This window comes from Lissotriton helveticus, chromosome 1_1, assembly GCF_964261635.1.
Source record: "Lissotriton helveticus chromosome 1_1, aLisHel1.1, whole genome shotgun sequence".
Classification (NCBI taxonomy): domain Eukaryota; kingdom Metazoa; phylum Chordata; class Amphibia; order Caudata; family Salamandridae; genus Lissotriton; species Lissotriton helveticus.
Window position 1 is genome coordinate 1,624,190,501 of NC_136057.1, and position 12,652 is coordinate 1,624,203,152.

A 12,652-nucleotide genomic window follows, 5' to 3' on the forward strand; every position below is an offset into this window, starting at 1 on the left:
AAATCGGAACGCAACGTCAAAAACGTCGCGCTCCGATTGGCTACAAATAAACGTCAAGGAAACGTAAACACTCACAACACAAAAAAAAACTAGAACGCTAACGTAGGGAACGTCAAGGTGACGCATTGCGTCGGCCATTTTGAAATTTATACAATTAATACGGGACTTCACAGACACCAAAAACACACATAACACCACACATTAATTAAAACACACACACAGTTAAATTACATAAAAAAATACACATAAGGCAGGACAATTACAAAGGGAAGCTCTATCACGTTTTTTTTACACAACACATATAAAAAAAATATATATATTATTAACATACACACACTCATAACATCACCCTCACACCCCAAAACTCTCACACACCTTCACACACCCTCAATCACCCTCACACAACATCACCCTCACACACCATCACACACCTTCAGCCTCACACCCACTCACTCACCCTCACCCTCACACACATTCACACCCCCTCACACTCACACACACTCACACACCCTCACTCCCCTCAAAAACTCACACCCCTCACAACAATCTCACACTCACTACACCGGACAGCCTCACCCTCACACACTCAACCCCCTCACACTCTATCACCATCAACACCCCTCAGCCTCACACACCCTTACGCTCATCCACTCACCCTCACACACCCTCAATCACCCTCACACCATCACCCTCACACACCCTAACTCTCACCCTCAACCACTCACACACACTCACACTCCCTCGCTCACCCTCACCCTCACACACACTCACACCCCCTCACCCTCACACCCCATCACCCTCACACACCCTCACTCCCCTCACAACCTCACACCCCTCACAACACTCTCACACTCACTACACCTCACACACTCACCCTCAAACACCCTCACACACACTCACCCACCCTCAGCCTTGCAAAATCTCAACATCAACACCCCTCACCCTCACACACCCTTACCCTCATCCCCTCAACCACATTCACCCTCAGTCACCCTCAAACACCCTAACTCTCAAACTCACCCACTCACACACCCTCACACTCCGTAACTCACCCTCGCACACCCTCACCCTCACACCATCACACACCCACACACTCACACTCAATCATTCACCATCAAACACACACACTCACCCTCACACACCGTCACACAACCTCATCCTCACACCACCTCACTCACCCTCACCCACACTCACACCCCCTCACCCTCACACCCCCTCACACACCCTCGCTACACTCACAACCTCACACCCCTCACAACACTCTCACACTCACTACACCGCACACCCTCACAGACTCACCCCACTCACCCTCTCTCAACATCAACCCCCTCAGACTCACACACCCTTACACTCATTCTGTCACCCTCACACACCCTCAGTCACCCTCACCCTCACACACACTCACACCCCCTCACCCTCACACCCCATCACCCTCACACACCCTCACTCCCCTCACAACCTCACACCCCTCACAACACTCTCACACTCACTACACCTCACACACTCACCCTCAAACACCCTCACACACACTCACCCACCCTCAGCCTTGCAAAATCTCAACATCAACACCCCTCACCCTCACACACCCTTACCCTCATCCCCTCAACCACATTCACCCTCAGTCACCCTCAAACACCCTAACTCTCAAACTCACCCACTCACACACCCTCACACTCCGTAACTCACCCTCGCACACCCTCACCCTCACACCATCACACACCCACACACTCACACTCAATCATTCACCATCAAACACACACACTCACCCTCACACACCGTCACACAACCTCATCCTCACACCACCTCACTCACCCTCACCCACACTCACACCCCCTCACCCTCACACCCCCTCACACACCCTCGCTACACTCACAACCTCACACCCCTCACAACACTCTCACACTCACTACACCACACACCCTCACAGACTCACCCCACTCACCCTCTCTCAACATCAACCCCCTCAGACTCACACACCCTTACACTCATTCTGTCACCCTCACACACCCTCAGTCACCCTCACACCCTCACCCTCACACACCCTCACTCCCACCCTCACCCACTCACACAACCTCACACTCCCTCACTCACCCTCAGACACACTCACACTCACACAACGTCACACAACCACACCCTCTCACCCCCTCACTCACACTCGATCACACTCACTCACACTCACTCACAATGACTCACACTCACCCTCACACACCCTCACCCTCACACACCGTCACACACCCTCTGCCTAACAACACCTCTCTCACCCTCACTCACCCTCACACACACTCACACTCACACACCGTCACACACCCGAAGCCTCACACCCCCTCACTCACCCTCACACTCACACACACACCCCCTCACCCTCAAACACCTTACACTCACACACCCACGCTCCCCTCACACCCATCACAACACTCTCACACTCACTACACCTCACACACTCTCAGCCACAAACAACCTCACTCACCCTCACCCTCACATACACTCACACCCCCTCACCCTCACACCCCATCACCCTCACACACGCTCACTCCCCTCACACCCTCACACGCCTCACAACACTCTCACACTCAATACACCTCACACCCTCACCATCAAACACCCTCCCACACACTCACCCACCCTCAGCCTTGCAACTTGTCACAATCAACACGCCTCACCCTCACACACCCTTACCATCATCCCCTCACCATCATCCCCTCACCCTCATTCACACTCAATCAACATCACAACACCTAACTCTCAGACTCACCCACTCACACACAATCACACTCCCTAACTCACCCTCACACACCCTCACCCTCACACCGTCACACACCCACAAACTCACACTCCCTCAATCAACATCAAACACCATCACTCACCCTCACACACCCTCACCAACACACACCGTCACACACACTCAGCCTCACAAACACTCACTCAACTTCACCATCACACACACTCACACCCCCTCACACTCACACTCCCTCACACTCACAACCCTCACGCTCCACCCCTCACCCTCACATCCCTCACTCTCACACCCCTCACCCTCACACCACTCAAGCCACATATGGGTGTGCGATGGGAGGACGCTCAGCTTGCAGGGCTGTGCTTCTATCCCCTGCTGCACTCGACTGCTCTCTAGAAATGTGGCATAACACCAAAAGCTGCCATCAAAGTCACGTCAATACAAATCAGGTGGCATTCCAAATGCTATAGGTGTCACATTCACAAAAATTAAAACTATTGGCATTGTAAATGACAAATCTATCAATGGAGCTATTTGGAAAAACTACACACAAAAAAAAAATCATTTACAAGACCAATAGCTCCTACTTTTCTAATGCGAGACCTATTGCATTTCCAATGCTTGTTGGAGACAGTCACACTGTAATGTCACTGTTAGTGTCAGGTTTGGCCCTAATGGGAAATGTGCAGACCCATTTCGACTAGATTGGGGTGTCTGACAAAAATGTGTGCTTGTCCCCTCTTCACATTACATAAAAAACAGGTGAAGCATTACACTGCGCCAATGACACGGTGCTCATGTCTAGAACCTCTATGGGCTCCAACTACTACTTAATTCACTGACTTTATGGACCAGCTGGATTTACCTCCAAGTTATCCAAAAAGAATATTATGATATACGTCCCCACGGGAACGAAAAAAGGATGCACACTTTACAGTATGCCAAGATCACACGTTCTCGTATTTTGGTGTAGCCTGTGACAATGTATGCACCTGGAAGACTCTCTGTAACGTTAGAAAAGTAGTGTTTAGATTTGCATCTCAACTGGGGGCTAAAACATTAAACAAAATGAATTCTACCTACAAAAGTAATCGTGGTGGTTACTACTTATGGAGCGGGACTGCAGGGCTATATTGGTTCTCTGAGCATCCAAAAAATTGAAAACCTGTTCTTAAGGAGGTTACTGGGCATCCCTGCCAGAATTCTAACCTATATATGCCATGAAGAACTTGGGACAGATTATATTGAGAATGACGTCAAATTGTGTTCCTTCATGTTGTGGCTCTCACTATTGTAATTGTAATTGCACCAATATTGCGATTACTACCCCAGACGAGGCTTCAAAGCACTTTTCGGCGAGTAGCTCACTACTCCAGAACCCATTAAGGATTAGTGGTGAATTAGTATAGTGAAAATATGAAAGTAATTTGAGCGGTGGATGTGTTAGTCAGTTATTTGGATTGAGAAGGATAGTGGAGGGATAGAAGAGTGAAAATGGTTTGCATATATAAAGCACTTGCTACCCCTAATGGGGTGTTGAAGTGCTTTTTCAGCAAGTAGCACTACTTTAGAACCCATAAAGAATTAGTGCTGAATTAGTATAGTGAAAGTATGAAAGTGATTTGAGTGGTGAATATGTTAGTCAGTTATTTGGATTGAGAAGGATAGTGGAGGGATAAAGAAGGAAGAAAGGTTTGCATTTACATAGAGCTTGCTATCGCCGATGGGGGGTTGAAGTGTTTTTTTTAGCAAGTAGCACGCTACTCTGGAACCCATACAGTGTTAGTGGTGAATTAGTATAGTGAAATATGAAAGTAATTTGAGTGGTGGATATGTTAGTCAGTTATTTGGATTGAGAAGGTTAGCGAAGGGGTAGAAGAGGTAAAAAGATTTACATTTATATAGTGCTTGCTACCATTGATGGGGTGTTGAAGTGCGAGGAGCACTATGGGTTAAGTTGGAGACGAGCTGTAACCTTATTGGTCCCTAGTGACTGTCTAAAGCTGTAAAACCTATTTAGGATCCAATAGTTGTGCTACATATGTTCACTTTGTAACAGCTTGGTTGTGCCAGAGTTATTTATCGACCCAGAATGCATTGCTGATAGCAGCAAAGACTTCGTAAGCTCTAGAACTATGTAATGCTGAAAGGGACTGCATATAGCTTGTTAAAAGGCCATATATCACGTTATCAACGACAGATGGCATTGAACCGCATCTCACACAGGGTACCAAACCCCCAGCACAGATATTTCCTGACACGTCACGCTTTAGTTTAAGAAATATACAGCTTTTGGTTCTTCATAGGGAAAATGGATGCAAATAGAATGAGCTTCCTCCTTGCCCATGTGACTCATGTTCTGTCCAAACCATTTAATGGATTTTTTACATAACTAAACATCTTGAAGGGAAAAGTTACTTACTGCTCATATTGAGCATTTTGAACCTCCGACAATGTAGGCCTGCCTTCTTTTATTTTATAACATACATTGCCTGTTCGTGCGACCTCAGTTAATTATTGTCAAGGTGCAATTAGTATTAAACCATTATGCAACATGAAGGACTTTGTATAAAGATTGATATATGAATTGTTTTTTACAGGGGGCAAGTACGGATTTGATGTATTGTATTAATACTCCGACATGCTGCTATAATCATGAAAAGCTTTTTTTATGATTGTTTTTACTATATACTTGATTGCTGGCTATGATAATATATACTTTTGATGATTTATTATGCATTGTACTTTGGTGTTTTTTATGCAAGTTTTTAATGCATCACTTATGGTTAATAAATACTTTTTGATGATGGGTTCGAAATGCTATCTGAAGCTGCTAAATTAAAGAAAAAAACATGTCAGTGATCATGTGCAGAACACCATTTTGGGGGTTTCTCAGCTAGGACGATCCAATTACTGAAGTAGAGGGCTCTACAGAACCCCTACCACGAGCCTGCGATGATAAATGGCGATACTGGGAACAGTAGCACAGCAATGATGTCAGGTGCCCCGGTGCAAGCAAGGGTAGTGCCGCTTTGACTGCTAGTGCCATTGGGATTGTAAAACGCAGTAATCACCGGGGTTCAATGAGCACCTTCAGGTCTTTGGGCCACGGTGCACTGCACCTGCTGCACCAAGGGTAGCTTGCCCCAGGTTAGGAAGGAGAGGCCTTGTACACGTCCACACAGAGCTCGCAGCGTCTTAAGGAGCCCACCTTTCAAGGAGGGGGCACTAGTCGATCAAAGTGTGGTCGGGATTCGTGCACAGCATCAAGCAGGGGGCGCCTCCCTTTTCAACACCAGTCAAATTCACTTTCACACCCCTCCCAAAACCCGAATCAGCACTTGAACAGCTTGGCAGCTTCAGCCCAGGCGCGGGAGGACCAGATGCAGCGCATTATCTTTCGGGTTTTGTTTGGTGACCTTTTGTATCTTGTTTTTCTTCCCCTGATGCTTCTTATCCTGTGTGTGGGTGTGAAGTGCCAAGTATGCAGTGCTGTTGTGCTGCTGCCGTTTAAATGTCTCACTGATTGGGGGTGGATTCGTCCCTTAGCCAATCAACAGGGGGCTCTGATTTGTGCCAGCAGAACTGCAGCCCAGAAGTAATTTGTATAGGAAACCTCAGAGGCGATAAGTTCCCCGAAAAATTGCCCTCTCAGTCTTCCTCTTTCAGTTTAACATCTGTGGTAGAACTATTAGAGGCAATGCTAAAAGTAGAAAGTGCAGCTGTTTCCGTCTATTTAGTATTAGTAGCCAGAATTTTTATAGAATCCCAAATACATAGACTAGCCTCACAAGTTGTAGGAAATACTGCACAAAAGAACATGACAAGCACATCTTATCTCCTTTTCTTTCGCAGCGAACAATTTACAACCACAGAGTTACTATGCCATGTGTGTCTAGGCAAGGAATCCAGACATTTGTTTTGGGGATTGCCCATTTTGCTTAGCAGCTTTGACCCTCCTTCTTCCATTTCCAACATTAGTGATAGGCTGTGACCATGTCCACTGCGATTTGGCTCTTAAGAATAAGCTACTTACCTGCAGTAATAATCTTTCTGGCAAATACTCTATCTGCCTGCAGGTTTCTCAACTGTAGAACAACCTAGACGTCAGACTAGATCTGGAAACTCCAATCAACCAATCAATCAGGGAATTGTGAAGTGTGCTGCTCACCCATGAGGGTCTCAAGGTGCTGTGTGGGGCGGAGGGGGGGGGGGTGCAGCTCTGAGTCAGCTTGAGGCTCTTCCTGAAGGTGTGCAGAGTGGAGGAGCATCTGATGTCCAAAGCTCTCACGTATAGGTATAGGGTGCAGGCATCATAGAAACGCTGGAAGTGGCATGGGTAACATCACTGAAGCCGTATAGTGCCCACCCGGCGCAATGATGTCCGTTTCCGTCCATTTTTTCCAAACCTTCGAGGACTGAGAACAAGAGAGTACTGCAGTACCAAAATATAAATTGGGTCTTATTAACTTTACCTGTAGCAAATGCATCAAAAGGGGTGGTGGATGGGTCTGTGAAGAATCTGCAGGTAGACAGAATATCCATCAGAAACATTACCGCAGGTAAGTAACTATTTTTTCTGATGTATCCTTCTACCTGCAGGTTTCTCATCTGTAAAACTGATTTTAAAGCAATACCCAGCCCCTGGAGGAGGGTTGATGGGTGGTTAGACAAGAAAATTCTGAAAAACGTATCTGGAGAAATGATCATCACTATGCACCTCCGAATTCAGGCAGTAATGCTTGCCAAAAGTGTGTAGAGATGCCCGCCTTCCAGCCTTGCAGATCTCTAGGATTGGAACACCTCTGGCGAGGAAAGAAGTGGTGGATTTGGCCTTAGTGGAATAGGCCCTGATCCCTTCTGGAGTCTCCTTCTTGGTCAAGGCGTAGCAAGTCTTAATGCAGAGTATAACTCATCTCAAAAGTGTTCTTTTCTGCACAGCTTTACCGTTCTTGGCACCACAGTACCCAACGAAGAGCTGGTTATCCAGTCGTATGTTCTTGGTGCTGCCCAGCTAGCAGATAACCACCTGCCTAGGATCTAACCTATGCAACTGTTCCTCCTCGTTAGTGGGATGGGGTGGGTGGGTAAAAAGTTGAGAGGTGATGGGCAGACCAACCTGAGAAAAGGTCACCACTTTGGACAGGAAAGCAGCCCGGGTTTGTAACACCAATTTCTCAGGGTAAAAAAGAGGTCAAAGAAGGTGGCAACTAAGAACTTGTAACTCTCTCACCAGTCTGACCGAAGTGATGGCAACCAAAAATGCATTTTTGAGAGTCAACATCTTTAAGGTACCATTATGGAGGGGCCCAAATGGGTCCCCATGAAAAAATTGAAAACCAAATTAAGATCCTCTGAGACACAACAAATGCAGTTGGTGGATACATATTAGTCAACCCCTTGACAAACGTATTACAATGGGGGTGATTTAAAAAGAGATAGCTGGTATGGCAGGCAGAGGAATGCTGACAATGCAGCTGAAGCCCCCTTGACTGTGCCTATCACACAACCTCTCTGGGGTAGGGAAAGTGAATATTGCAGGACCTGTAACAGCTTGGCCTGCAAGGGGTCAATAACATGGTCCGCACACCTTCAAAAAAGTTGCTCCATTTGTCAGATTAGGAGAATTTGATGGCAGGGTGACGCACTAACAAGATGACGTCCACCACCTCCGATAGCAACTGAAAGGAACTCAGATGTCCCTGCTCAATCTCTAAGTATGTAAATGGAGGCCTCAGACATTGGGGTGAAGAGCCATCTCCTCGACTGGGAGAGAAGGTCGAGAATTAATGGAAGTCTTAGCGGGGGACATGTGAAGAAGCTCAGAAGGTTCACATATCACACCCTCCTTGGCCAATTTAAAGTAATGAGAATGACTTGGGCCTTGTCTTGGTGGACATTCATCAAACTACAAGGAATCAATAGTGTAGGATGAAACATGTAATGCAGCTGAAGGTTCCACCTCAACTGAAATGCATCTCCCAAGGCTTCCCTCATCAGATACTGGAGGGTGGAGAACTGACAGCATTAAGCATTTTCTGAGAAGGTAAACAAGCCCACCCAGGAATGGCTGACTGGACGAACATGTCCTGGACTACCTCCAGTATAAGATGCCATTTGTTGTTGGCAACATAATGCCAGCTTACGCTGTCGGCCCTGACATTCAGAGACCCTGCTAGGTGATTACAATGAGCCAGATCCCTTGCCGTTGTGCCAAGACCACAGTTTTAACACTCCCAGGCAAAGAAAGTGAGACTCTACTCCCCCTTGCTTGTTGATGTACCATATTGCTGACATATTGTTTGTCAAGATCTGGACGGACAAACCTTCGATGGAGGAGAGGAAGACCTTGAATCAACCGGAGTTCCAACAGGTTGATGTGAAGAACCTTTTCTTCTGGAGGTGACAGGCATCTGATCGCCAGTTCCTTGAGGTGTGCTCTCCACCCTAAGGGGAAGGCATCCACCACTATCTAAGTCATGATTGGCGGGGGATGAAGGCCATCCCGCATCTCAGGTTCACCTCACCCCCCAACCAACCCACGTATGCAGCAGCGCTGGGGGAGATTATGATGGAGTCCAACAGGTCTCTCCCATACTGAAGCCACTGCTTGCAGAGGCACCACTACAGCGTCCTTAGGTGCCAATGTGCATGTGTGGCTAAAAGAATGCATGAAGCCAGCAGGCCAAAAAATCTGGGAATAATCAATACTCAAACTCTTACACCTCGCTGAAAGGACTGAACCAACTGTACAAGGTCTGCAGTCCTCAGAGGCGCAAAGAAGGCTGGGGTCTAGAATTGCCTTTATTAACTGGAGCCTCTGGGATGGTCTCAAGTGAGAATTGAGCTCATAGATGGGAAAGCCCAGGTCAAACAGCAGGGATACTGTCAACTGCAAATAGTGCAACACCACCACTGGCGAACTCGCTGTGACCAGCCAGTGATCCAGGTAGCCGGATGGAGATACCTGATCATCTGAGGTGGGCTGCAGATGTCCCATCACGTTGCTGAAGACACAAGGTGATAATGTCAGTGCAAAGAGGAGTACTTCAAACTGGTAATGCATAGACCACACTACACATTGCAAGTACTTGTGGTGGGGCCGCAGGATAGGGATGCAGAAGTACACATCCTGCTGTTCCAGTGACACCATCCGATCTCCAGGTTCCAGCAGCAGTAACACTTGGGATATGGTCAGAATTTGAACTTTTTCTCTCTGAAGAAGAAGTTCAACTCCCTGACATACATGATTGAAAGAAGACCACTTTCCTTCTTGGGCAAAAGAACATAACAAAAGTAACATCCTTGGCCCATTTCCTGCTTCAACACTAGCTCCACTGCTCCTTGCTGGAGGAGGGCTGCCACCTCCTGCTGAGGATGTTGAGGTGTTCTGCATTGGGAGAAGAGAGCAGGGTCTGATGGGGGAGAGGTGCATGAAGGAACGGAAGAGTGTAACCTCTTTTCACTATCTGCAAGGATCCACTGGCCTGAAGCAATGTCCTTCTAGGTTGGCAGAAAGGAGGACACTCGCCTCCCACAGACTCCAAATGTGTGTAGGGCAGAGAACTAGGACTGTTTTTCTGAAGGGTAGGAGAGGAAGACTTGCTGGAGGGATCAGTGGCACCTATCTCTGCCTCTGCCCATGTAATGCTGGACCAGTGTGTTTTGTGGTGCTGTGTCTGTTGCTTGGAGGAGTGTCTCTCACAAAAAGAGTACACTCCAATAACCACAAAAAGTGACAAGGCAGTCTGTAGTCTTGCTGGTGCAGAGGTTGCCTTACTGGCCTGAAATCCCTTCAGGACAGCATCTGATTTTTCTCCAAATAGATGGGCACTGTTGAAGGGCATATCGTCATATTAGCCTGTACTTCGCTGGAGAAACCTGATATTCTAATCAAGATATGGTGACAGATGGGCACCGAGATACCCATTGATCTGGCCATTAAGTTGGCGGTGTACAGATAGATCTTAATATGTATGTGGGAGCATTCTGGCAATAGTTCAGCACCTCTTGAAAGGAACTTGCACATCTTGGGGAATATGCAGCATTATCAGCAAGTCCATATCTCGTAAGGCATGTTTATAGAGGACCAACACAAAAAGTTGACATACAGGGAGTTCAGTTCCATATTGCCCACAGAGAAATCTTCTATCCCCAAGCATCCAACATGTTAGATTCCCCGTCCCATGGGACTATAGGAAACGTTCCTTGCAGTTGTGCTAATGAGTAAGATGCCTGTGTTATGAGACTCTCCGTAGATGGATGAGCCAAAAGGAGAGTGGGGCCACCTGAAGCAGGGCAATATCGCATGGCTACCAAACTACTGACTTCCTTAGTTGAAATAGGATCTCCCAAGAATTCAAGACAGGCTCTAACAGGGGGTCATTGAAGAGCAGCAGATGTTCAGAAGTGGGTGCCGCAGAAAGCAACATCTCCTTGAGACCCGTTACATTTGTCTTCATATCAAATGATGGTAGCTGGGGCATGGCTTGCCAAGATGGCCGCGTAGACAGGCCTGCTGGAGATCCCCGGGAGCAACGCATAATTAGCAGTTAATCCGACATTAATCCTGCACCACGGTATGCTGGTGGGCATGATATATGTGCTATCTCACCTGTGAGCCCAATCAGAAGTATTTTTGACCCTCCGGGGCACCTTGGAAGGGGAGATGGATTTTGGGCCTAATGGCTGTGTAGGGCCGGGTTGTGATGAGGTCTCAATGATTGCGGTCCAGAGGGAGAAGTGAACGACTGGACGCCGTCTAAAAACACTGACAGGCAGGGCGAATGCACACAGCATAAGTAAGATCCTGCCGCAGTGCCGGACTTCTGTCGATCTCCGCTGCCTTGAGATGGAGCTGAGTCCACAATATGAGGAGACCGGCAGAAGAGACCTACCCGCGTAGGAACTGAGGGGAGCTGAGGCAAAGTCCTGCCTGCAGGAGACAATCAGGTAGTCCACCCCTGTGAGTGATCCAAGGGGTGGTGAAGACGGCAGTGCAACGGCAAAACTTTCGTCGCCCAGGCGACCGCTCACCGTGTGATGGTCACATTACTAAAGGCGAGGCTTGGAACCTGGGGCTAGGGCCTGGAGTCAGGCACATGGCGCTGCAACCTGCAGCATATTAAGGAGCAGGGATGACCCCACTCCGTTGGATTGGAGTATAGGAGAGGGGAGCAATAAGCACACACAGCACTCCTTGTGAGCCTAATTAGGAAGCTCAGGCGGTGTGGAGAGTCCCCAATAGGGTGCGAGGACCGAGAAACCCCTGCTCGAGTGATCCTTGCAAGAGTCGTAACAGGGATAGAAGATCGGGCCTTACGATCGAGGGTGGTCTTCACAGTTATACAGGGAAATAAGATTCAAGAAATATATCTCTGAAGGAGAAATAAGAAAATGACGAAAGCCCCCACGCAGATCTACTATTGAGCAAGCAGTGGACTATTTAAAGGGGGGTGGGAGGGGAGATTATTGCGACCCCACTTAAGACATTGTTCTTAGACAGCAGTAGAAAAGACATCAGCGTCAGTATGTACAAACAGTGCAAGAGAGGGCAAAAGAACTACAGGGGGGACATCACCCTCAATATATAGTATCAGTATGAGAGAGTGGGAAAATCTGCCCCCCTGGCTCTGATCCCAGTGCCAGAACAGCCCACAGCCTCCGTAAGTTACAATGGAATTCAGAAACTAGAAGTGACACTCCTTGCTAGCAGAGCTCCAACCAGTATTTGAGAGTCTGGCTCAGGCGAGCTTCTCTGGGATGTCTCCCCGGTCTCCAAGTACAGGCTTGCCGCCTTGAAGTGGTAGACTCTAATACCAAGTGAAATATGAGCTGCAGGAAAGGGCTCAAAGCCTGCAGTTGTCTACTGTTTAGTGGTCAGCTCGCGTTGAAATGATCATGGTGAAAGACAAAGGA